Source organism: Ambystoma mexicanum, chromosome 1p (assembly GCF_040938575.1).
Source record: "Ambystoma mexicanum isolate Mex_15411 chromosome 1p, UKY_AmexF1_1, whole genome shotgun sequence".
NCBI lineage: Eukaryota > Metazoa > Chordata > Amphibia > Caudata > Ambystomatidae > Ambystoma > Ambystoma mexicanum.
In genome coordinates this window covers 1425292232-1425317343 of record NC_090921.1, presented here as the reverse complement: position 1 = coordinate 1425317343, position 25112 = coordinate 1425292232, and positions in this window count along the sequence as shown.

Here is a 25112-nt window from a genome sequence, read left to right as displayed (position 1 = left end):
TGATCTCTTTCCCCACTTTGAGCATCAGCATCTCATATAATCTAGATATTTCGTGCCCCCCTTCCGCTATGTCATAGATCATATCTAATATGGCATCTGGCTCTCCCTCTAGCACAGTTTCAGGCCACATTCCCTTAACTCTTTGCACCATTCTATGGTATGTAATATACTGACCCGGATGCAACCCAGATACATCCCGCAACTCCTCAAAGGCAACGATTGAGCCCTCCTGCCAAATATCTCCCATGGTTGCTAGCCCTACCGGCTCCCAGTGGTTCCCGATTATCTTCCTTAGTTGTGCATCCGCCCCCGTTAATGTAACCAATGGTATCTGCGGAGAGCATGGAGTTGAATTCTCCAACATCTTGCACGCTCTGCGCCTGTCATGATGCCTACCTCCAAGGAGCCAGGTCCGACCCAGCAACCCCAGAGGCAGGCATCATTTCCCCCAGGGGAGTGCCAGCGGGCCCAAGCTGGGGCCCTTTGGACGCAGTCCTGGCGCTTTAGGCGCCAGGCTCATGTTGGACCTCTGTCCTGGCGCCTTAGGCGCCAGGCTCATAAAGCTAGACATGTGTTCAAGTGTTTTAATGTGCACTTACCTGATGCAGACCATGCTGCCACATCCAGGCCCTCTTGAGGCCTGAATAGGAACTACTTTACCTGTGGGACTACTTTCCACCCGGGTGTGGTCGGGGAAGGATACATACCTGATCGGAGGAAGGATACACACTTGGAACTTCTTCCAAAGCTATTTAAACCACACCCAATCAGCAACTCACGCTTCGCGTTGTTCTTCTCCTCGCAGCTGGACGCTCACCGTGTCAGCTCTTGCATCTGGACTTCAGCCACGCCTGTCAGCATCCTGGGTCACCTGCAAAGGGAGACAAGAGACCTACCAGCTAATCTGCACCACGGAGACATCACCGACGATCCTGAAAGGGAAGAAAATCATTTTTAAAAGCATTTAGTTACGATCGCTGCAGCGCTGCATTTCACTCACCTTTCCTGGGTTCCTCCATCTTCAGCAGCGATCATCCGGATACACAGCCACTTCCCAGAGCCTAGAGAAAAAGACAAGAATAAGAGGTGAGAGAAGGAAGGGAATAGGAAAAGCTCAGTTTCCTTCTAAGACTTACCTGTTGGGTCATTCCCATTTCATTTCGGGTCTTGCTGCATCCAAGCAGGATCCCGGCCCCTATGGGGAAAAAAGACAAAGACATTAGATGAGCGAATGCAAAAACATTACCTGAGCGCTCATCTAGGACTTACCAGATCTTTACTGCAACTGCACGTTTCACTTCGGGTCGGCGCCATATCTCCGGCATTCCGAACCCCGGCCCCTATGGGGAAAAGACATCAACATCAGCGCTTTGTTGCAAGAAGTCTCCAAAGGAATCTTCATTCATCACCTGAAAAAAGACAATGAACATTATTATTTAAAGCTTGAACTTTTGAACTTGCAACAGAACTTTTACAGCGCCTTACCAGTATAATCAAGCTTACCTGAACTCCCATCCAACCTCAATCCAGTGAAGTAACTGGGTTCAACGCGCCCCTGCGTCAGAAGCAGGATGGAGAGCTCGTCCTTTCAGACCCTAAGGTGAGACTTCATGGGGAATCGTGGAAGGGTATTGTGGAGGGTTGGAAGAGAGTGGGAGGCTTGACCATAACTCAGTCAGTAGGTAATACTCCCTTTTCACGCACAGGGGAATATTCCTGCGAGCCGGAGAAGCCAGAGTAGAGGGCCCTTCCTGTCCATATTCAGAGTCCTGCGCTTCACCATTGAAGAAGCATCAGCACTCAAAGCCAGACCTGCGCCTCCGTGGGAATCAGGTGAGTGTTACAGAACGCGAAGCCTACCCACAATTTCCCACCCGGGCGCTATGGAGACTTCCGAGACTGACCAGCTGGCCCAGCTTTTGGGGGAATTACGGGCAGAGGTGCACTCAGCCCGCCAGGAGACTAACGCTCTCAAAAGAGAACTGATCTTATCTAAGGAAAGAACTGATGACTTAGCCAAAAGGTTATTACAGGCCAAGGCAGGGCACACTCCTTTACCTAATTCCGGAGACATTTCCACATCAATGGGTTTGAGTAACCCGGTACAAATTAATCTACCTGGACACATGCCTTTGGCCCCGCCTGAACGTTTTGCGGGGGATCCCAAGAAATATGCCGTCTTTATGAACCAATGTCGTTTACACTTTCAATGCAGACCCGGATCCTTCCCTAACGACCAGACCAAGGGAGCCTTTATACTATCTTACCTCAGTGGCAGTGCTGCCGATTGGTCTATTCCGTTGGTAAATCAGGATGATCCCATTCTCCAGAATTTTCAGGGCTTTCAGGCCAGCATGGAAAGATTGTTCGCTCGACACTCTCAAGGACAGGCCCTTGATAACGAACTGCTATCCTTACGACAAGGTAATCAGGATCTTCTGTCCTACATAGCCACCTTTAACAGACTGGTTGTGGAAACTGGATGGCCAGAAAGCAAAAGGATCACATTGTTTCATCGAGGCCTGCGTGGAGAGCTTAAGGATGTTCTAGCTCAGATAGTAAACCCACCCCAGGTCTGCGCAGACTACATTGACTTGGTGGTTCAACTTGATCACAGACTTCAAAATAGAAAAGCCGATCGGTTCAAGTATGAAAACCGAGCACCGATCAAAACCCACGCTACCTCCAAGAGTACCGACGTATCTGAACCTATGCAAATCGGTGGTTTTAAAGGACCATTAACGCAGAAAGAACGAGAGAGAAGGCGGCAAATGCAACTTTGTCTGTATTGCGGGACTTCCGGTCACTTTCTTCGAAATTGTCCAGTTAAACCACTTAAGAAGGTGGTTGGAGCTACTGATAACGAATTAGTGACACCTGATTCGGGAAACAACCTAGCCCGGCAAGCGTAGGGGTCCGCTTGCCGAGCTTGAAAACAAACTCTTTGACCTCGCATTTCGTCATGCCAATGGTGCTCGTGGACCCAAAACAGCCTCAGCAGTTGCATGCTATAAAAGCATACATCGACATTGGAGCTATTGGAAATTACATAGACCGTGAATTGGCTTCCAGGATTAAGCTTCCTCTCTGCCCGAAAGTAACCCAAGATGTCATTACTACAGTAGATGGAACCGAAATAGCCGCAGGGCCTGTAACGCATTCCACTGTTGAAGTGACACTGGTGGCTCGGGATGGACATCGGGAAGCAATCGTGTTTGATGTGATCAAGGCCCCACAATTTCAAGTAATTCTTGGAATTCCTTGGTTAGAAACACATAATCCCAGAATTGACTGGCGAGCAAAGAAGATAAGTTTACCTGATTGTGAACCAACTTGTTATCCAAGAAATCCAGCTATGGGTCTAGCCACAGCAACTTCCACCCCTGTACAGCTACCGTCAGAATACCAAGAATTCCAAGACGTTTAACAGAAAGAACAGGCTAACACGTTACCTCCCCATCGGTCTTATGATTGCCAGATCGATCTGGTAGCCAATGCTGAACTACCTTGTAGTAGGATTTATGCTCTTACGGAACCTGAGAACCTGCATTGGCGTCAGTATTTAGATCAGTACCTAGCCAATGGTTTTATTCGCCCGTCCAAGTCTCCTGTCTCTTCAGCTCTGTTCTTTGTGCCAAAAAAAGAAGGCAACCTTAGAACGTGTATAGACTATCGCGCCCTAAATCAAATAACAATTAAGAATCGTTATCCTCTGCCCTTGATCCCTGAGCTTATCGACCAGGTGAAAGACGCTTGTGTGTACACCAAGTTAGATCTCCGAGGAGCTTAACACCTGGTGCGCATAAAAGAAGGCGATGAATGGAAGACTGCATTCCGCACCAAATTTGGGCTCTTTGAATATCAGGTGATGCCCTTCGGTTTGTGCAATGCACCTGCCGCCTTTCAGTACTTTATGAATGATGTTCTTCGGGAATTTATCGATGTCTGCGTCATTGTTTACATTGACGACATCCTGGTGTACTCTTCTTCAGAATCTGATCACAGAAAACATGTTAGGGCAGTTCTTGAGAAACTGCGCCAGCACAGACTATTTGCAAAACTCGAAAAATGCGTTTTTCATACCACAGAATTTGAGTTTCTCGGATTCATCCTGACACCTCAAGGAGTCCGAATGGACTCGCGAAAGGTGGACGCCATCCTCAAATGGCCATCTCCAAGCTCGGTGTAGGGAGTTCAGAGCATGCTCGGCTTTGCCAATTTCTATCGAAGATTAATCCCAGAATTTTCCCGAACAGTCCAACCCATCACCGTTCTCCTAAAGAAAAACAAACGCTTCGAATGGACTCTTGAGGCCGAACAAGCCTTCCAGGACCTGAAAACCAAATTCACCTCTGCACCTGTATTGAAGCACCCGCACCCAGATCTCCCGTACTTAGTGGAAACCGATGCTTCCAGTTCGGCCATGGGAGCTGTCCTGTCGCAAAGAGACCCAAAAACTAACCAACTACACCCAGTGGCCTTTTGGTCCAGAAAATGTTCTCCTCCTGAAATCAACTACGCAATTACCGATAAAGAGTTACTGGCCATCAAATCTGCTTTCAAGGCTTGGCGTCACTACCTTCTCGGGGCAAGACACACCATCACCGTAATTACGGACCACAGAACCTTACAGTATTTAAATACAGCCAAAGCTCAATCTTCACGACAACTCCGATGGGCTCTATTCTTTGCGGAATTTGATTTTGTAATTACCTATCGCCCTGGCTACAAGAATGGAAAAGCAGACGCCTTATCCCGGATTGGCATGGAAGAACCTAATTCGAGCTTAGAACCTGTGCCCATCATACCTGAGCAAAGAATCTTAGGCTTAACTTCATTGCAATCTATTGAGGATATCCAAACTGTCATGATGCCTACCTCTAAGGAGCCAGGCCGGGCCCAGCAACCCCAGAGGCAGACATCATTTTCCCCAGGGAAGTCTCAGTGGGCCCAAGTCGGGGCCCTTTGGACTCAGTCCTGGCGCCTTAGGCGCCAGGCTCATAGCGGACCCCAGTCCTGGAGCCTTAGGCGCCAGGCTCATAGAAGAGGATATGTGTTTAAGTGCTTGGGTGCACACTTACCTGATGCAGACCTTGCTGCTTCATCCAGGCCCTCTTGAGGCCTGAATGGGACTACTTAACCTGTAGGACTACTTCACCACCCGGGTGTGGTCGGGGAAGGATACATACCTGATTGGTGGAAGGATACATACCAGGAACTTCTTCCAAGGCTATTTAAACCCCACCCGAACAGCCACACATGCTTCGTGTTGTTCTGAACCTATCAGCTGGACGCTCACCGTGTCAGCTCCTGCATCCTGACTTCAGCCACGCCTGCCAGCACCCTGGAACACCTGCAAGGGGAGAAAGGAAGAGAATAGGAGAAGAAAAGCCCTTTCCTGCTAAATCTGCATCCCGGAGTCATTTCTCCAACGGCCCTGAAAAGGAAGACATAATTTTAAAGGCATTTCGTTTCGATCGCTGCAGCGCTGCATTTTACTCACCTTTGCAAGGCACTTCCATCTTCAGCAGCGATCTTCCGGATTCAGCTACGCCCCGGCGCCTGGAGGAAAAAATACAAGAACAAAGGTGAGAGGGAGAAAAGGAATAAGGAAAGCTCAGTTTCCTTTTAAGTCTTGCCTGTTGGATTATTCCCACTGCATTTCAGGTCCTGCCGCTTCCTGGCATCTCCGGACCCCGGCCCCTATGGGGAAAAAAGACAAAGACATTGAATGAGTGAATGCAAAGACATTACCTGAGCGCTCATCCAGAACTGTTTCACTTCGGGTCGGCGCCATATCTCCGGCATTCCGAACCCCGGCCCCTAAGGGGAAAAAGACATGAGCATTAGCGCTTGCTGCAATTAGACAACGAACATTATTATTAAGCTTGAACTTTTGAACAGAACTTTTACAGCGCCTTACCTGAACAGTCAAGCTTACCTGAACTCCCATCAATCCTCAATCCAGTGAAGTAACTGGGTTTCAACGCGCCCCTGCATCAGAAGCAGGATGGAGAGCTCATCCTTCCAAACCCTAAGGAGGGTATCCAACGAGCCAGGGAAGCCAGAATAGAGGGGCCCTTCCTGTCCATCTTCAGAGTTCTGCGCCTTCGACGCCGCGCCTCCGTGGGAACCAGGTGAGCGTTACAGAACACGAAGCCTTACCACAATTTCCCACCTGGGCGCTATGGAGACTTCCGAGACAGATCAGCTGGCCCATCTTTTAGGGGAATTACGGGCAGAAGTGCACTCAGCCCGCCAGGAGACTAATGCTCTCAGAAGGGAACTAATCCTATCCAAGGAAATAACTGATGATCTGGCCAAAAGGTTATTGCAGGGCCAGGCAGAGCACACTCCTTTACCTGTTTCCGGAGATATTTCTACAACAATGGGTTCGAATAACCCGGTAAAAATCAATCTACCTGGACACATGCCTTTGGCCCCGCCGGAACGTTTTGCGGGGGATCCCAAGAAATATGCCGTTTTTATGAACCAATGCCGTTTACACTTTTTATGCAGGCCCGGGGCCTTCCCCAACGACCAGACCAAAGTAGCCTTTGTACTATCTTACCTCAGTGGCTGTGCTGCCGATTGGTCTATTCCATTGGTAAATCAGGATGATCCCATTCTCCGGGATTTCCAGGGCTTCCAGGCCAGCATGGAAAGATTGTTCGCTCGACACTCGCAGGGACAGGCCCTTGACAACGAACTGCTATCCTTACGACAAGGTAATCAGGATCTTTTGTCCTATATCGCCACCTTTAATAGACTAGTTGTGGAAACCGGATGGCCTGAAAATAAAAGGATCACATTGTTTCATCGAGGCCTGCGCGGAGAGCTTAAAGATGTTATAGCTCAGATAGTAGACCCACCCCAGGCCTGCGCAGACTACAAAGACTTAGTGGTTCAACTTGATCACAGACTTCAAAATAGAAAAGCAGATCGGCTCAAGTATGAAACCAGAGTACCTATCAAGACCCACGTAAACTCCAAGAGTACTGACGTTTCCGAACCTATGCAAATTGGCAGTGTTAAAGGACCATTAACGCAGAAGGAATGAGAGAGAAGGCGACAAATGCAACTTTGTCTGTATTGCGGAACTTCCGGTCACTTTCTTCAAAGTTGTCCAGTTAAACCACCCAAGAAGGTGGTTGGAGCCAATGATAACGAGTTATTGACACCTGGTTCGGGAAACGACCTAGCCCGACAAGCGTAGGGGTCCGCTTGCCGAGCTTGAAAACAAACTCTTTGACCTCGCATTTTGTCATGCCAATGGTGCTTGTGAACCCAAAACAGCCTCAGCAGTTGCATGCTATAAAAGCATACATAGACAGTGGAGCTATTGGAAATTACATAGACCGTGAATTGGCTTCCAGGATTAAGCTTTCTCTCCGCCCGAAAGTAGCCCAAGATATAATTACTACAGTTGATGGAACCGAAATAGCCTCAGGGCCTGTAACGCATTCCACAGTTGAAATCACTCTGGTGGGTCAGGACGGACATCGGGAAGCAATCGTGTTTGATGTGATCAAGGCCCCACAATTTCAAGTACTTCTTGGAATCCCTTGGTTAGAAACACATAATCCGAGAATAGACTGGCGAGCAAAGAAGATAACTTTTCCTGATTGTGAACCAACCTGTTACCCAAGGAATCCAGCTATGGGTCTAGCCTCTGTAACTTCCACCCCTGTACAGCTACCATCTGAATACCAAGAATTCCAAGACGTTTTTCAGAAAGAGCAGGCTAACACCTTACCTCCCCATCGATCTTACGATTGCCAAATCGACTTGGTATCCAATGCACAACTACCTTGTAGTAGGATTTATGCTCTTACTGAACCTGAGAACCTGCATTTGCGCCAGTATTTGGATCAATACCTGGCCAATGGTTTCATTCGCCCATCAAAGTCACCAGTCTCTTCCGCTTTGTTCTTCGTACCTAAAAAGGAAGGAGACCTTAGGGCCTGTATTGACTACCGCGCCCTAAATCAGATAACGATTAAGAATCGTTACCCTTTGCCCCTGATACCTGAGCTTATCGACCAAGTAAAAGATGCTCGTGTGTACACCAAGCTAGATCTCCGAGGAGCTTACCACCTGGTACGTATAAAAGAGGGTGACGAGTGGAAGACTGCATTCCACACCAAATTTGGGCTCTTCGAATATCAAGTAATGCCCTTCGGTTTGTGCAACGCACCTGCCGCCTTTCAGTACTTCATGAATGATGTTCTTCGGGAACTTATCGATGTTTGTGTCATCGTTTATATTGACGACATCCTGGTGTATTCCACCTCAGAATCTGATCACAGAAACCATGTTAGGGCAGTTCTTGAGAAATTGCGCCAGCACAAATTATTTGCCAAGCTCGAAAAATGCGTTTTTCATACCACAGAAGTGGACTTTCTCGGATTCATCCTGACACCTCAAGGAATCCGAATGGACTCGCGGAAAGTGGACGCCATTCTCAAATGGCCATCTCCTAGCTCTGTGAAGGGAGTGCAAAGCATGCTTGGCTTTGCCAATTTCTATCGAAGGTTCATCCCGGAATTTTCTCGAACTGTTCAACCCATCACAGTTCTCCTAAAGAAAAACAAACGCTTTGAATGGACTCTTGAGGCTGAACAAGCCTTTCAGGACCTGAAAACCAAATTCACCTCTGCACCTGTATTGAAGCACCCGCGCCCAGATCTCCCTTACATCGTGGAAACCGATGCTTCCAGTTCGGCCATGGGAGCTGTCCTGTCGCAAAGAGACCCAGAAACTAACCAACTACACCATGTAGCCTTTTGGTCCAGAAAATTCTCTCCGCATGAACTCAATTACGCAATTACCGACAAAGAACTACTGGCTATTAAATCAGCTTTCAAGGCTTGGCGTCACTATCTTCTCGGTGCAAGACACAACATCACCGTAATTACGGACCACAGAAATTTGCAGTATTTAAAGACGGCCAAAGCTCAATCTTCGTGACAACTCCGATGGGCTTTATTCTTCGTGGAATTTGATTTTGTAATTACCTATCGCCCTGGCTGCAAGAATGGTAAGGCAGATGCCTTATCCCGGATAGGCATGGAAGAACCCAATTCGAGTTTAGAACCTGTGCCAATCATACCGGAACAAAGAATTCTGGGCTTGACTTCATTGCAAACCATTGAGGACATCCAAGCTCAAGTAAAACAGCTTTTTGACTCTTCTGCCTTACTGGAATGGAGTCAAAAGGGTCCTCACTACACCGTTAAGGATGATTTACCCTACTTCCAAGAGCGGTTATTTCTGCCAAGTAAAGAATTGCAGGAACTTGTCATTACCCGTCATCATGAATCATTAATGGAAGGACACCCCGGTATCGCGAAAACAGAAGAAAAGATCAAACGCCACTTCTGGTGGCCTTCTTGGAGAAAAGACATAAAGTAATTTGTGTTGTCTTGCGGAATCTGTGCCCAAAATAAGAGTCAAAAGAAAAGGCCAGCCGGCCTACTTCAACCTTTGGACATTCCACCAGCACCTTGGCACACCTTGTCAATGGACTTTATAACTGACCTGCCTCCTTGTGGTGGTTACAACACGATTCTCGTAATAGTGGATCTATTCTCCAAAATGGCCCATTTTATCCCTTTAAAAGGATTGCCGTCAGCTTCCACCTTGGCCAAGGAATTTATGGGAAATATAGTGCGGTTACATGGCTTCCCTTCCATATTAGTCTCAGACCGTGGAAGTCAATTTATCTCCCACTTTTGGAAGAAATGTTGCCAACTAGCACAAATAGACGTGCGGTTATCCACCAGCCACCACCCCCAGACCGACGGACAAACCGAGAGAACCAATCAGACTCTCGAGCAATATCTGCGGTGCATGTTACACCAATCCGAGTTGAATTGGAAGGACATTCGTTGGATTGCAGAATATGCATACAACAATTCAGTGCATTCTGGAACTGGACAGACTCCTTTTTATACCCTGTATGGTCATCATCCTCGGACCTCTGACCTAGATCCACCTCTGACCCTGGAGATGCCTGCAGTAAATCACCTACATTCCACAATAACCCAAGCCTTCAAAGAAGCTACAACCCACTTACAGCAAGCCAAGAAAAAGTATAAAGAAAACGCTGATTTGCACCGAAGTAAAACTCCTCCTTACCAAGTAGGAGATCAGGTATGGCTAGCAACTAAACATCTACCCCTCAAGGGTCAGCGAACTTTTAATCCCAGATTCATTGGGCCTTACCCCATCAAAGCTATTATCAACCCAGTGGCCTTTAAACTCGATTTACCATCCAACATGCGGATTCATCCCGTTTTTCACGCATCTCTTCTAAAACCAGTACAACCTGGAACCAGGCTGTCTGAGCCCCCAGGCCCTGTCCAAATTGATGGAGAATTAGAATTCGAAGTGAAAGACATTTTAGATTCCAAGATAGTTAGGTCGAAACTCTTCTATCTTGTTGATTGGAAAGGATATGGACCTCAGGAAAGATCTTGGGAACCCAGTAACTATGTTCACGCACCACGATTAATTCAAAGATTCCATCGAAGATTCCCGCACAAACCAAAACCCCCGGAGGAAAAGACCTTGGGAGGGGCCTTGAGGGGGGGTACTGTCATGATGCCTACCTCTAAGGAGCCAGGCCGGGCCCAGCAACCCCAGAGGCAGACATCATTTTCCCCAGGGAAGTCTCAGCGGGCCCAAGTCGGGGCCCTTTGGACTCAGTCCTGGCGCCTTAGGCGCCAGGCTCATAGCGGACCCCAGTCCTGGCGCCTTAGGCGCCAGGCTCATAGAAGAGGATATGTGTTTAAGTGCTTGGGTGCACACTTACCTGATGCAGACCTTGCTGCTTCATCCAGGCCCTCTTGAGGCCTGAATGGGACTACTTAACCTGTAGGACTACTTCACCACCCGGGTGTGGTCGGGGAAGGATACATACCTGATTGGTGGAAGGATACATACCAGGAACTTCTTCCAAGGCTATTTAAACCCCACCCGAACAGCCACACATGCTTCGTGTTGTTCTGCACCTAGCAGCTGGACGCTCACCGTGTCAGCTCCTGCATCCTGACTTCAGCCACGCCTGCCAGCACCCTGGAACACCTGCAAGGGGAGAAAGGAAGAGAATAGGAGAAGAAAAGCCCTTTCCTGCTAAATCTGCATCCCGGAGTCATTTCTCCAACGGCCCTGAAAAGGAAGACATCATTTTAAAGGCATTTCGTTTCGATCGCTGCAGCGCTGCATTTTACTCACCTTTGCAAGGCGCTTCCATCTTCAGCAGCGATCTTCCGGATTCAGCTACGCCCCGGCGCCTAGAGGAAAAAAGACAAGAACAAAGGTGAGAGGGAGAAAAGGAATAAGGAAAGCTCAGTTTCCTTTTAAGTCTTGCCTGTTGGATTATTCCCACTGCATTTCGGGTCCTGCCGCTTCCTGGCATCTCCGGACCCCGGCCCCAATGGGGAAAAAAGACAAAGACATTGAATGAGTGAATGCAAAGACATTACCTGAGCGCTCATCCAGAACTGTTTCACTTCGGGTCGGCGCCATATCTCCGGCATTCCGAACCCCGGCCCCTAAGGGGAAAAAGACATAAGCATTAGCGCTTGCTGCAATTAGACAACGAACATTATTATTAAGCTTGAACTTTTGAACAGAACTTTTACAGCGCCTTACCTGAACAGTCAAGCTTACCTGAATTCCCATCAATCCTCAATCCAGTGAAGTAACTGGGTTTCAATGCGCCCCTGCATCAGAAGCAGGATGGAGAGCTCATCCTTCCAAACCCTAAGGAGGGTATCCAACGAGCCAGGGAAGCCAGAATAGAGGGGCCCTTCCTGTCCATCTTCAGAGTTCTGCGCCTTCGATGCCGCGCCTCCGTGGGAACCAGGTGAGCGTTACACAAACGCAAGTAAAACAACTTCTAGACTCTTCAACCTTACTGGAATGGAGTCAAAAGGGTCCTCATTACACCGTTAAGGATGACTTACCCTACTTCCAGGAGCGGTTGTTTCTGCCATGTAAAGAATTGCAAGAACTTGTTATTGCCCATCATCATGAATCTTTAATGGTAGGACACCCTGGTATCGCTAAAACGGAGGAAAAAATCAAACGCCACTTCTGGTGGCCTTCTTGGAGAAAAGACATAAAGTCTTTTGTACTGTTTTGTGGAATTTGCGCCCAAAACAAGGCTCAAAAGAAAAGGCCAGCCGGCCTACTTCAACCCTTGGATATTCCACCGGCACCATGGCACACCCTGTCAATGGACTTTATAACAGATCTGCCTCCTTGTGCTGGTTACAACACAATCCTTGTAATTGTGGACCTATTCTCCAAAATGGCCCACTTTATCCCTTTAAAGGGTTTGCCTTCAGCTTCCACCTTGGCCAAGGAATTCCTGGAGAATATAGTTCGCATACATGGTTTCCCTTCCATTTTAGTCTCGGATCGTGGAAGTCAATTTATCTCACATTTTTGGAAGAAGTGTTGCCAACTAGCACAAATAGATGTGCGGTTATCCACCAGCCACCACCCCCAGACCGAAGGACAAACCGAGAGAACCAATCAGACTCTCGAGCAATATCTTCGGTGCATGTTACACCAATCCGAGTTAAATTGGAAAGACATCCTTTGGATCGCAGAATATGCATACAACAATTCAGTGCATTCTGGAACCGGACAAACCCCCTTTTATACTTTGTATGGCCACCATCCTCGGACCTCTGATCTAGATCCACCTCTGACCCTGGAAATGCCCGCAGTAAATCATCTGCATTCCACAATAACCCGAGCCTTCAAAGAAGCTGCAACTCATTCACAGCAAGCCAAGAAAAAGTATAAAGAAAACGCTGATTTGCACCGAAGTAAAACTCCTCCTTACCAAGTAGGAGACCATGTATGGCTAGCAACTAAACATTTACCCCTCAAGGGCCTGCGAACCTTCAATCCCAGATTCATAGGACCTTATCCCATCAAAGCTATAATCAACCCAGTGGCCTTTAAACTGGATCTACCGTCCAGCATGCGTATTCATCCAGTTTTTCATGCATCACTTTTGAAGCCAGTACAACCAGGAACCCGATTGTCCAAGCCTCCAGATCCAGTTCAAATTGAAGGGGAATTAGAATTCGAAGTTAAAGACATTTTAGACTCCAAGGTGGTAAAGTCGAAACTCTTCTATCTTGTTGACTGGAAGGGATATGGACCTCAAGAGAGATCGTGGGAGCACAGTAACCATGTCCACGCACCTCGATTAGTACAAAGGTTTCACCGGAGATTTCCGAACAAGCCCAAACCCCCGGAGGGAAGAACCTTGGGAGGGGCCTTGAGGGGGGGTACTGTCATGATGCCTACCTCCAAGGAGCCAGGTCCGACCCAGCAACCCCAGAGGCAGGCATCATTTCCCCCAGGGGAGTGCCAGAGGGCCCAAGCTGTGGACGCAGTCCTGGCGCCTTAGGCGCCAGGCTCATGTGGGACCTCTGTCCTGGCGCCTTAGGCGCCAGGCTCATAAAGCTAGACATGTGTTCAAGTGTTTTAATGTGCACATACCTGATGCAGACCATGCTGCCACATCCAGGCCCTCTTGAGGCCTGAATAGGAACTACTTTACCTGTGGGACTACCTTCCACCCGGGTGTGGTCGGGGAAGGATACATACCTGATCGGAGGAAGGATACACACTTGGAACTTCTTCCAAAGCTATTTAAACCACACCCAATCAGCAACTCACGCTTCGCGTTGTTCTTCTCCTCGCAGCTGGACGCTCACCGTGTCAGCTCCTGCATCTGGACTTCAGCCACGCCTGTCAGCATCCTGGGTCACCTGCAAAGGGAGACAAGAGACCTACCAGCTAATCTGCACCACGGAGACATCACCGACGATCCTGAAAGGGAAGAAAATCATTTTTAAAAGCATTTTGTTACGATCGCTGCAGCGCTGCATTTCACTCACCTTTCCTGGGTTCCTCCATCTTCAGCAGCGATCATCCGGATACACAGCCACTTCCCAGAGCCTAGAGAAAAAGATAAGAATAAGAGGTGAGAGAAGGAAGGGAATAGGAAAAGCTCAGTTTCCTTCTAAGACTTACCTGTTGGGTCATTCCCATTTCATTTCGGGTCTTGCTGCTTCCAAGCAGGACCCCGGCCCCTATGGGGAAAAAAGACAAAGACATTAGATGAGCGAATGCAAAAACATTACCTGAGCGCTCATCTAGGACTTACCAGATCTTTACTGCAACTGCACGTTTCACTACGGGTCGGCGCCATATCTCCGGCATTCCGAACCCCGGCCCCTATGTGGAAAAGACATCAACATCAGCGCTTTGTTGCAAGAAGTCTCCAAAGGAATCTTCATTCATCACCTGAAAAAAGACAATGAACATTATTATTTAAAGCTTGAACTTTTGAACTTGCAACAGAACTTTTACAGCGCCTTACCAGTATAATCAAGCTTACCTGAACTCCCATCCAACCTCAATCCAGTGAAGTAACTGGGTTCAACGCGCCCCTGCGTCAGAAGCAGGATGGAGAGCTCGTCCTTTCAGACCCTAAGGTGAGACTTCACGGGGAATCATGGAAGGGTATCGTGGAGGGTTGGAAGAGAGTGGGAGGCTTGAGCATAACTCAGTCAGTAGGTAATACTCCCTTTTCACGCACAGGGGAATATTCCTGCGAGCCGGAGAAGCCAGAGTAGAGGGCCCTTCCTGTCCATATTCAGAGTCCTGCGCTTCACCATTGAAGAAGCATCAGCACTCGTAGCCAGACCTGCGCCTCCGTGGGAATCAGGTGAGCGTTACAGCGCCACATCTTCCACCCCAGCAACAACATCATGGGACGCCCTTTCAGTTCTGCCCTGGGTGCCCACATAATTTCTTTCAAATAAAAAGGTGTACAATCTTGCCCAAACAACCTAGATTCAGAGGTCTCCTCATCAGAAAGCCATTTAGCGACATACTGCAGTTGGCTCGCCACATAATACACCTCGTAGTTGGGCAATTTTATCCCCCCTCTTTCATAGAAGTTCTGTAACTTACATAATGCCACTCTGTTCCGTGTGCCATGCCACAGGAAATCCCTACACATACCGTTCAGTTTGATGAAGAACTTCTTAGGTATCAGATATGGTATGTTCGCAAAATAATGCAGGAGCCTAGGCAGGACCACCATCTTAAGCATCGCTCCCCTCCCCATCATGGCTAAGGGCAACCTCACCCAGAACAGCATGCAATTTTCAATTTTTTTTAAAGCCCCCTCCGTGTTATGCCTATGCTCTTCTTCCACAGTGTGGTAAATGCCTATCCCTAAGTACAGAAACGTACCAACCGCCCATGGCACCAGCAATACAGGTAACCTCTCCACCGGAATCCCCGTGTACCTGCCCAACGGGAACATGCTTGACTTCTGGGGGTTCACCGCTATACCAGAAAGACCCGCATACCTATCCATTACCTCCAGGATATATTGGAGATTTTCTTCCGGGTACCTCAAGTACAGCAACATATCATCTGCATATAGAGAAATCAGAAGTTTTTCCCCTTTCACCGCAATGCCTATTGTATCATATTGTTGTCTCAGATATATCGCTAGAGGTTCCAGGGCCAGTATATAGAGCATTGGAGACCACGGACAGCTCTGTCTTGTGCCCCGGCTGAGCTGCCACCTTTCCGATATCACTGATCCCGTCTTAACCCTGGCCAGTGGCTCCTTATACAGTATCTGTGCCCACTGTACATATCCGGGCCCCAACCCATACCCTTCTAGGGCCGCCAGCAACCATGGCCACTTGACCGAATCAAAGGCCTTTATTGAGTCCAAGGACACTATCGCCATTTCACCTGTATGTCCGCTACTACCTTCAATAATTTGCTGGAGTCGCCTGTGATTATTCGAAATGTTCCTGCTTGGGACATATCCCGTCTGATCAGGGTGTATTAATCTACTAATTACCCTTTTTAATCTATTTGCCAACACAGTCGTCAGTATTTTACTGTCTTGATTCAGCATCGACATGGGGCGGTATGAGCTACAGCTGTGCTTATTGGGTTTAGTTAGCGGTATTATAATCGCTTCTCTCAATGACTCTGGCAGACTTCCCGCCTCAACCGCTTCATTCAACATTTCCAACAGCGGGGGGAGAATCTCTTCCGCATATACTTTATAAAATTCACTCGGGAGTCCATCCGTCCCTGGGGTCTTGCTAGTAGGTAACTGTCTCACTACCTCCCCCAGTTCCTCCAAGGTGATAGGTGCATCTAGCTCTTCTCTTTCCTCCTCACTTATCCTAGGCAACCCAATGTCCTCCAATGTTTCCATTATCGTGTCTCAGCAGCTTTCCCCATGGTCTGCATATAATATCTTATAGTAGTTTACAAACTCTTGGTTAACTTCATCTTGAGTATCCGCTACACTACCATCCTCTCTTGTAATGGTTCGGATCGTAACTCTGGGATTCTCGCTCTTATACAACCATGCCAAGAGCCGACCTGGTTTGTCCCCCCCCCTGCGTGCTGCCTCTCTACATATTTTTTATAATTCAGGTTACACAATCTGTCCCAGTGCTCTGCACATTTCTGCTGCAACATAAGTATCAACTCTAATTTCTCTTTAGTATCATCTTCCCCCCTTAAAGCCTCCTCTAGTTTCTCTTCCGTCTCCCGTAGGTCAGCCAAAATGCTGCCTTGTAGTCCTTTGGATTTTGCAATAGCTGCCCCTCTTATCACAACTTTAAAGGCCTCCCACAGTGTTCCCGCTGAATCCACGCTACCTGTATTCTCCTCGAAGAAGTTCACAATCTCCTCCCTCATGTCTTCTCTAAAGAGGGGGTCTCTCAGTGCCTCCGATCAAAGGCGACATGATGGAATCCTCGCTCTCGAAGGGCTATATCGCCAATTGAGAATCATGGGCGAGTGGTCCGAAAGAACCCTTGCTTTATATTCTATTTGTACCAACTCTGCTAACACTTCAGACGTAGTAAAGAAATAATCCAACCTCGTATGCAGCTGCTGTGGGGCAGAGTAATGTGAGTATTGCCTCTCTAGGGGGTGACACATTCTCCATGCGTCCACTAGCCCAAAATCATTCAACAATGTCTGCAGTGCTTTGGCCGCAGGAGCAGGTCTATCCATCTTCCCATCCGACCTATCTACCCTTGGGTCAAGTACGCAGTTGAAATCCCCCCCCAAATCACAGCACTCTCCACGCACTTGCTCACGTTAGTACACAACGGCCTGATGTATGCCGCTGTGTTCTGGTTCGGGGCATACATATTTACTATGCTTATTTCCCTGTTTTCCACCAGCCCCCTCAAAATAACCATCCTCCCACCTGCTTCCACCACCTCTTGTAACCGTTGGAATGGGACATGTTGTGCCACCCAAATAAGCACTCCCCTGGCATAAGCAGAATATGTCGAGCTCACCATCACTCCCTTCCACTTCCTAGCAATCGTATCCACTTTCTCGCGTGTCAGGTGAGTCTCCTGTAGCAATGCAATGTCTACTTTCTGCCTACGTAGGTAGAGCATAACCTTATTTCTTTGCAAGTAACTATTTAGCCCCCTTACATCCCATGTTATTATTCTAAGGTCCCCCATGGCTTCTCCAAGTGCCATTCCACCTCCCACAGGTGCAGTCTGACGCTAAGGTCCATGCTCCTCTTCATAGGCTCATTCACAAATTCCAACTCCCTTTAACCAAAAACACACAAACTCCCCACCCCACTCCCCGACCCCCACCCCTCCCATTCCCCCTGTCCCTCAACAAACCACTGCACACAACCCCTTCCCTCCCCCCTCTCCACCCTACCCCAAAAAATGCCCACCTCCATCCCTGGATCTCAGGCTCCCCCGCGTTTGGACCTCCCCTGGAGCCCCAGGCCAAGACCCCAGCAGGGTGTCACCACACTATTGATGACCTAACTAATACTATATATCGGGTGGTAGTGTGCTCGCCCTGCCGCTCCTGTTCGCTTCAGTTTCGCTACGCACAGCTGCGCAATTTACGCGCGTCTACTTATCGCTATATTCCAGCCCTCAAGTGTCATTCCAGCCAGAGGCATCTTAATAAAGTGTGGACCATACGTAGGCACACCCAACAGTGTCAGGTTTCATCTATGCATTACTGCAGTGCTTGCGCTGCACCTAATAAACATGCACACAATGTACCAGTCAATTATCATGTCCCTCTTGCGTCTTCTCCGCGTCTTGTTCCGGGCAGCCCTGCAGGTCCAGCCATGCCGTAGTCTCTTCAGGCGAATCAAAAAAATACATTTTACCCTTGTGCACCACCTTCAATCTAGCAGGGTACAGAAGCATGTATTTTATGCTGGCCGCTCGTAGCCTTCTTTTGATCGGCACATAATTGTACCGCTGTCTTTGGACCAGCATTGTATAGTCAGGATACGCTGTAACCGTGCTTCAGACCCTCTCAATCGTCCCTCCTTTTCGAAAAAACTCCAGTATTTTCTTGCGGTCTCTGTAATTCAGGATTTTGGCAATAATCGGTCGAGGAGGGGTCCCAGGCCTAGTCTTCCTCATAAGGGCTCTGTGTGCGCACTCGACTGCAAACCCCTGCAAGAATTTCTCAGCCCCTATTTCCTGCAAGAGTAGATTCTCAATGTAGTCTGTCGGGTCTTGTCCTTCCTCTCCCTCCGGCAGTCCCACCACGCAAATATTGTTCCTTCTCGCCCTTGCTTCCGCCTCCTCCGCTCGAGTATCCAAGTTAGCTACCTGCTGCTTGAGTATGTGGATCTCCTTCACGTTACTAGTGCTGGTGTAGGTGTTGGTTTTGACCACACTTTCCAAGCTGCTCGTTCTCTCCGCCAGCCCCCTGACATCTTGCCTCAACAGGGTAACCTCCACACCCACCGCGTCTATTTTAGCTTCCAGGGAAGTGCGCAGGTCCGACATCGCTGTCCCCCATGAGTCTCGCAGCTCCGTTATGGCTGCCAGTACTTGATTGTCGGTGACTGCGACACTCTCCCCTGGTACTGTCGAGCCTTTGGGCATTGTGGCCGCCGGAGATTGTTGCACCTTGGCAAATGCCTCCATCGAGGGTTGCTTGTTCTTGTTTTTGTTCACAGCCCCTCGCCCTGACATCTTGCAGCCTTTATCCCACCCCAGTGGCCAGTTAGCCTTAGATGCACGACCTTGCTTATCTGTGGAGCTCGGTACCAGCGCACCCTCCCAGGTTTGAGGTGAGTGACCCAGAGGTGCCTCGGCTTCAGCTTCTATGTGTTAAGCCCCAACTCCAGAGTGGGTTCTGTCCTCCCACACATCAGGCGTCACACTGCATCCTGGGGGCCACACTATGCTGGTGTGGTCACTCGACCTCCAAACTCTTGTGCTCAGCACCCACTGCTTATGTTCACAGCCGGCTGGACCCGCAGTGTGAGCCTTGCTTCCCTTAATGGCACCCAGTAATCACTCCTTGTGCCTCATTTGGGCCTACTGGTCACGTCCAGCAGAGCCTATGCAAAGCCTCTGTAGTGTATTCTACAGTCACTGCTGCCAGGCGTTCACCCCCTTAAATAAGCATAAATCCACTGCCGTGCTGCAAACGCCACTCTTTACAGTCATATTGGAATTGGAATCCGTACCGTCGGGCCCGTCGGCGTGCGGATGGCGAAGTGGGCCAGGAAATCACTCCAGCCGCCTACCGCGGTGTCCTCGCGCAGACGGGGACCCGCTATCATGCAGCCCGGGTCTTCGGTCCGTCCTCCGTCGTGTCACCCTACTCGCGCACGCGAAGCCGAGGACCCGCTGCACTCGTGCGGGGGCAGCACAGCTCTGTGCGCCAGTTCTCCCCGCTGCACGCACCCTCCGACCCGGGCTCTCACCTTGGAGGCTGTACTCCAATTTGGTCAGCGTCGCGGGCCACCAGACTTCCAAGGCCGCCAACAGCTGACTGTCGCGGGGGCCTCAGCCTCTGCCCGCACACCAGCAGCCCGCTCGTAATCACTGGGACAGCTGATCGTGCGCTGCCCAGTGCTCGCTGCCTTCCGCAATCTTCTGCCAGCCCAACGGGGCCGCTTCGGTGGTCCTCGCTCTTCTCCCTTTGTTGGCGGCCATCTTGATACAATGTATCTCTCGGTCGCAGTCCTTTCGTGATGGATATTCGTAGATTGCAACAGCTGAATCCCTTGATTCTCGCACTGTGCACGGAGCACACATTCCGACAGCAGTTCTGTTATTTGTGAAAGCCTTAAGGCATTTTTCCAGCGTAGTATCAACGGATCATTGTCGGATCCTCCGGAGCTCTTCAGGACGCACGTCCTACACCATGGCTGTCCAAGCCACGCCCCCCCTGTATGAAGTACTTGTTCTGCATGCATGGACTGCTGATGTGAGGTAGTGGAATCTTTGTGTGTTGAATGTAGTGTCAAAGTTCCAGCTTAGGTCAGTTGAGCCTAAGTGATGGGACCCAGTGGTTCTATGCGTAACAGCTTGTTGTAACCTTTATTAAAGTTTATGTGAGGAAGCTATAGAAGACTACAGACGATACTTTATTTCACAAGCGACGGGGATTTACTGCATAAAGAGAAAAGAACCTGTGTGTAAAGTAAGGGAAGAAAAGATAAGCTGCAGCAGTCTACTGAGGTGGGAGCAGAAGAGAAGAAGAGGAGCCACTGCCCCCCATGAGAAGTAAGTCCATCCCATCATCACCCAGGGAAGAAAAGGTTGGGAAGTAGAAGTCCCAGCACTGTACCCAAAGAATAAGGGTGAAAGCAGCACCCAGAAGGGAAAGGAAGGGGTAACTCAGCGCAGCATCCAGGGGGTTTGAGAAGTAAATAGAGCCCCAGAGCGGGCCCCAAGATACAATGTGAAGAAGTTAAGACCCAGCACCAAGAAGCAAGGATATGTCCCAGCGCAGAAAAAGGGGAAAGGGAGGCGTGTTAAGGGCCAGAGTATAAAGCAAAGGGAAGTATAGTTCCAGAGACCGCATTATTGGGCATCTAGAAAATCCAAAGGTGCCATAATATGAGTCCAATGTACTGGTACAGCGTCCAGTACCATGTGAAGATTAGAGATGGCCGGAGCATCGCACATGCCAAAGATTTGGATATTAAAAAAAACAAGGTGCAGCACACCGTGGTAGTTCTGAGCGGCTCCATGCCTAGTTGGAGCTGCGGAGCTCCATGCAGCACCGCATGCACTTGTGGAATGGTTACGTCAGAGCGGGACACTGGGGAGCTGGTGATCACGCAGAATGTTGATCATCTGATGTTCGGTTCCAACGGCTCATTGCGTATGTGCAAAACTGATCCACGATATGCTGCACAGTGCAAGGAGAACTGATTCAACACATAGCAACACAAAGTTAGAAGAAAGCACCCGTTGGAGTGTGCCAACGTGGGTAGGAATTACAGCCTCAATACGAATCATTTACTGTCGAAGGCGGTCAGATGAAGTGAAGACAGCCCTGGCACAGGAAGGAAAGCCAAAAAGGCTAGGTGCAACTTCATTGAGGTAGAAGCATTTATGTATATCAGCATTGTGCAAGATGGATGCGTGGAAGACAGTGAAGTGCGGCGTGGATAGGTATTAAGATAAACTCAAAGGAAGATCAAGGTGCTAGTCCCTGTCCCAGACCTAACATAATGCAACATTACGTGCAATGTGGAAGATTGTGTCGTCAAAATGAGGCACAGACGAAGCTCAAGCTACTGGTGAAGAAAAGCAAAAAAGTGGCAGACGTACTGGTTATTAAAACAATAATTGTGTGGCATGATATACCTACAGTATCCTTTTCCAAGTGGATGTTGCACTATGCGAAGGGAGTGCATGTGTTGGTGGCTACCTATTAGGAAGTATAATGGTGTCTAACTTTTTTTTGAGGATTTGCAGGGCTATGGCTGGTAATCAGCATGGACTTTTAGGCTTAAAATCATTAGAAGGTGCAACACGCCTAAGGACATTTAAAGCCTAGTTGTGTGCCTTAGTGAGGTGTGAACATGTGATTTGGATTAGACCCAATCATTTGAGGATTTGCAGGGTTATGGCTGGTAATCAGCATGGACTTTTCGGCTTAAAAGTTATAGGGCCTCATTACACGGATGGCGGAGAACCATGGTGCTATTAGTAAAATACCGGCACCGCCTTGGCGGAAAGGGGAATTACCGCCCCATTCCAAGGTTGGCGGGGCGGTAATTCCCCCTTCCACCATTGCCCTTCCCCATTCCCATTTTTGCCCCAAAGGGCTCAATGGGAATTGGGAAGGCGCTAATTACGGTACCGCAAATTGCGGTGCCGTAATTAGCTCCCTGGGTCCCTTTGCGGGTTGGTTTTTAACGCCTGCAAAAAGCAGGCGTTAAATCCCCCAACCCGCAAAGGGACCTCGTAGTAAGGCGGTAAGGATTTACCGGTACCAGTATTTTACCGGTACCGGTAAATCCTTACCGCCATCCGTGTAATGAGGCCCATAGTTTTAAGCGAATAGTAATGTATTACAGCTTTGAAGGTCCTGTTTTCTGTTCGTGAACAAGGTTATGAATGGACGGTAGCGCCTTCCATCTTTATGTGAAGTTTAAGTGTAGTTGAAATACCTTGTTGTTAAAGACAGAGTGGGTAAGGCTGTTTGTGCCGCAGAGACTGGAAAATGGTGCTCTCCCAGTGAAGAGAAGTGAAGGAATAGCGTCCCCATTGGAGGAGGGTAGCGCCTTCCTAGTGAAGAGAAGCGAAGTGAGTGTGGCTGTGTGTGCAGCAGAGGCTGTAAGGTAGCGCTCTCCCAATGAAAAGAAGTGAGGGGATAGCGTCCTGAGTATCGGAGGGTAGCGCCTCTCCTGTAAAGTGAAGTGTAGGGATAGCGTCCCCAATATAGGAAGGTAGCGCCTTTCCTGTGAAGTGAAGCGTTGGGATAGCGTCCCCAATATAGGAAGGTAGCGCCTTCCATGTGATGTGAAGCGTAGGGATAGCGTCCCCAATAGAGGAAGGTAGAGCCTTCAATGTGAAGTTATGTGTAGGTATAGCGTCCCATTCCATGGGAAGTGAAGTTAAGTGTAGGGATAGCATCCACAATAGAGGAAGGTAGTGCCTTCAATGTTAAGTCAAGTGTTGGGACAGCGTCCCATTCTAGGTAAAGTGAAGTGTAGGGATAGCGTCCCAGAAATGTATGAGTTGCATCTCTCACTAAAAAGATGCACGCCCAGTGTGTTTCGGTGAATGTGTGTGTATAGGGAACACTTCATGTGTTTGTGGTGTTGTTGGAAAGGAGGGAGATGTGTTATGAAGTACTTGTTCTGCATGCATGGAATGCTGATGTGATGTAGTGGAATGTTTGGTGTTGAATGTAGTGTCAGGGTTCCAGCTTAGGTCAGTTGAAGACTACAGATGATACTTTATTTCACTGTGTGATGGAACCCAGTGATTCTATGCTTAACAGCTTGTTGTAACTTGTATTAAAGCTTATGTTAATCCCCAATGTGGCGGATTAGAACCCTGTTTGGTCGGGGAGTCCACAGTGCTCTGAAAGCCTTTGCAAAATGTCCAGTTTTGTGGCATCTCCCACATTCTCTGCCCACTGCGGACACTCTTGAGCATGCATCAATGCTCTGCCACAAACCTCCAACGGTTTGTGTACTATGTCCCTGGCATATCCTCTCAGCATTCCTCTGCCCCTCGCACGACTGGGGTTCTAAGGGACTGAGTTTACCACCTACACCAAATCCACCTTCAGACCTTTGATGGCGTCCTCCATATGCATGGCTCACATCATAGCCAGTTCCTGCGCCCTCACTAGTTGCAGTATGCAAATCAGAGGGATGCCTGGTTCCTTCAGAATGTGTTTCCTGAACTGTTTAGATGAGCATGTTTGGATGATTTGTTCCCTCAGCTCACGTTGCTGCTAGATGTCTAAGCTGATCCAAAGGCAATATCGTTTCTCTAGGCGCTCCAAGAAACAGTCAAAATCTGCAAGGAACTCGCCAATCCATCATCAACTCTACCTCTTTTCTTCCATTCCAAGCTCTTTGCACCGCTCTGGTCACCAACTTCTCATCTACAACTCTGGACATCCTGTCTACTCTCCACCCCCCCACCTCCAATCCCGCTCTAGCCCGCCAGCCTCCCTTGGCTCCCCTCCCTCCACTCCCTGCACTTTCCTCCCTCCTAGCCATAACACCTGATAAGGTCTCTAAAGATGTCCACTCTATGAAGGTCTCATCCAAACAGGTGCACCCCTGCTCTTCTAGTACCATTAAGGACAACATCTCCTCTCTTGCCCCCACTCTTGACGATTTCTGCAACCACTCCCTCGCCACTGGCTGTTTCCCTCTTTCCCTCAAGCACTCCTTTGTATACTCTCTCCTAGAAAAGCTGTCTGCTGACCCCTCCTGCCCGGCTTACTATTGCCCTATCTCTGTTACCCCCTTCCTGTGTAAACTCTTGGATAAGTTGGGCCTCCCTAAACTGAACCTTCATACTGAACTTGTTGGTTGCCTCCATGACCAGCAATCTGAATTCCAAGCATCCAGAGGCATGGAAACTGCTCTTCTGAACACCTGTGAAGACATCTCCTTGATCTCTTCTCTGCCTTTGACACGGTCAAGCACTCTATCCTCATAAAACGGCTAATGAACACCCTCAGCATCATGAATCGGACACTGGATTGGCTGACCTCTTTCCTCACTAACCACCCTTCCCAGCTGCAACTTGGCCCTTTCTGCTCCACCACCTCACTCTCTACTTGTGGCGCTATCTTTTAGCTCTGGCTTTTCAACAACTATCTCTCCCCTCTTGCTCATCTGATCTCCTCCTTCTCACCTCATTTCCAGTGTTATGCTGATGACACATAACTTTCCTTCAAACTTCCCTCCACCTCCTCTCCCATCCCTGATTGTCTGACCGCTATCCAAGCATGGTGGTGTCTAATGATCTCTGTCTTAATAGCAGTAAGACAGAGATCCTTCTCATTGGGACATCTGCGCCCTGTTTGCCTCCTAACCTCTGACCCCCCTCCTTGGGCCATCTACCCTCCCAAACCTGTGATGCCAAAAACCTTGGGGTCATCTTTGACTCAGCTCTCTCCTTTACCCCTCACATCTTGGACCTTGCCAAGAAGGCCCACTTCCAGCTTCATCTCCTTAGAGGCATTCTCCTTTTCCTCACCTTTCCCAAGAAGCTCAACATTTCCAGAGCTCT